Genomic DNA, 2,327 nt, shown 5'->3' with positions numbered 1-2,327 from the left:
CCATCAAACACACTTCATAAGCCATGGACTTCCTCTTTCTCACCGCCGATTATTGTTTGTGCATATCATTAAGTCTGTGATAGCAACGTTACGGAGCCATCCCGAGTTAGCCTAGGTTCTAGTCTTGGTCTTTTTCGTCTGTTTAGTCTAGTCGTGGATTTGGATATCTTGCCTTGTCTTTGGATTGCCCCTCTCGTCTCGCCCTGTTCGGATACTGTTTACCCCTCGCCTGGACAAATACCTGTGTTTCAAATTAACCGTTTGGATTACCTTGTTTGGACATTGCTCGCTACAGATCGACCACGCCGATGCACTGGACTACTCTTGTGTAGGGGTGTAATGATTCACTCGTTTTATCAAATCATTTGTATGCTATAAAATGGATCAAAATGTATTTTAATGATGAAAAAGAGCTTGCTTTATCAAAGACAACACCTTATAATATCTCATATAAAAGCAAGGTTGTTTTTCAATGACACATGCATGTTTCATAAGGTTTTAAAGTCGTGTCCCCACTTTTTGTCAACACCGTCAGACATTGATTAAAATGTAAATAAATCAGGGAATATCAGGGGCAGCTGTCACTCTAAAGGACCCCCTCGTTACATTCCTCCTTTGCAGAGTACATCAGAGTACATCTGCATCGACATGCAGGGTGTCGGGAGGCTCTGGTAAGTTTTGTAGTTTTTAGAATATTTTAAATCCTAATGTTAATATTTCCTGTGTCACAACCATGATATGTCAACACCATCTTCCAATTCCTGAGGAAATTATTTGAAATATTTAGATAATTTTATTCTCCAAAGAAGGCTCTGTTAGCATCTAGCATCAACGGAAAAACAAACAAACAAAATGGCTACTAAATGAACTCCATTTGTTTTGTAAAAGAAATGCCAAATTTGTAGAGGTGTAACAATTCACTCGTTTTCTCGATGCATCGATTACAAGCCCTGACGATGCATATGCATCGATCTTGAAACATGATTTTTGAATCGTGAATTGCCGATTTTGGACCGTAATCGATTTAAAATGCTTCGAATGAATCGCAATTTCTATAGCGATTCAATGCTTTCAAAATATATACACATTAAATTACTACAAGCACAAATGAATGGAGACCTTGAACAGTGTTCGTGCCCTTGCATCTCTCCTTCACGCGCTCCACTATTTACCACTTGTGACTGTCACAGGATTGCGCTCACGCTCCATTTGTCTCACTGACACATTTTTTGAGCAGCTGATGTGTGATCTCTCCTGGTACTCATGGCCAGTAATGCTAAAGTGAAGTAGTTTTACTTTTCTGTAGTTTTTCAATGGCTCTCGGTCATACCGACTACATTACCTGAGGAGTGTAAGGCTGCGCATTTATTGCATGGACGGAGCAAATATGTAAGTGTCTAAAGCATACGCACAGTTCCATTGAATGATAAATGTGTTTTAACAATGTATTTCAACCGAATTTACGAAGGAAACTTTTAAAATAACCTGTAGTTTTTCAATGGCTCTCGGTCATACCGACTACATTACCTGAGGAGTGTAAGGCTGCGCATTTATTGCATGGACGGAGCAAATATGTAAGTGTCTAAAGCATACGCACAGTTCCATTGAATGATAAATGTGTTTTAACAATGTTGTTGAACTGAATGTACGAAGGAAACTGTTCAAATAACCACAGCATTAACAACAACCTTGAAATAAGAGCGCGAGGTTTATCTGATAATCAGATGCATGAAAGTAGCGTTCGTTGCTATAGCAAACCGACATTGGCACGTTTTCTTTCAGAATCATCATTCACTGATGGAGAGGAAAAGTTAAATACTATAGCATTTTATTTTATGAAAATGAGATAAAGAACTTTTCGCACTAAAGAGATTTGATCTCGCGCTCATAGAACTTAAGACGTGCCAGGCTATATCTGCAGCTAAGCTGAATAAAAAGCAGAATGAACTGATGAAACGTTAAGTAACACAATAAATAAATAAAATTTATGAATGATGCAGTGCTAATTGACACATCATTTATTACAGTACAGAAACTATAAAGTATATTTTCTACCTTATTCTGTGCAGAAAATTGAAATAATTGTTTGTAGTATATAAAACAATCATAAAATTGCCATTAGGAAAAATTATAGATTACAAATTATTGATTATTGTCCAGCAGTGTATGCTGCACGCCCCTGGTGAGACAAAATGTTAGCCTATACATAATACTTTTAAAGCTATTTTTTAAAATCTTGGCTTACATAAAAATTTACGTATGCCATGTCATGCCATAGCATCATTAAACTAGCATCTAACAATGGACAAAAGTGTTTTTTTTTTCTC

Source organism: Sinocyclocheilus anshuiensis, unplaced genomic scaffold (assembly GCF_001515605.1).
Source record: "Sinocyclocheilus anshuiensis isolate Anshui unplaced genomic scaffold, SAMN03320099.WGS_v1.1 scaffold1583, whole genome shotgun sequence".
In the NCBI taxonomy this organism is placed as follows: domain Eukaryota; kingdom Metazoa; phylum Chordata; class Actinopteri; order Cypriniformes; family Cyprinidae; genus Sinocyclocheilus; species Sinocyclocheilus anshuiensis.
This window is presented reverse-complemented; position numbering follows the sequence as displayed.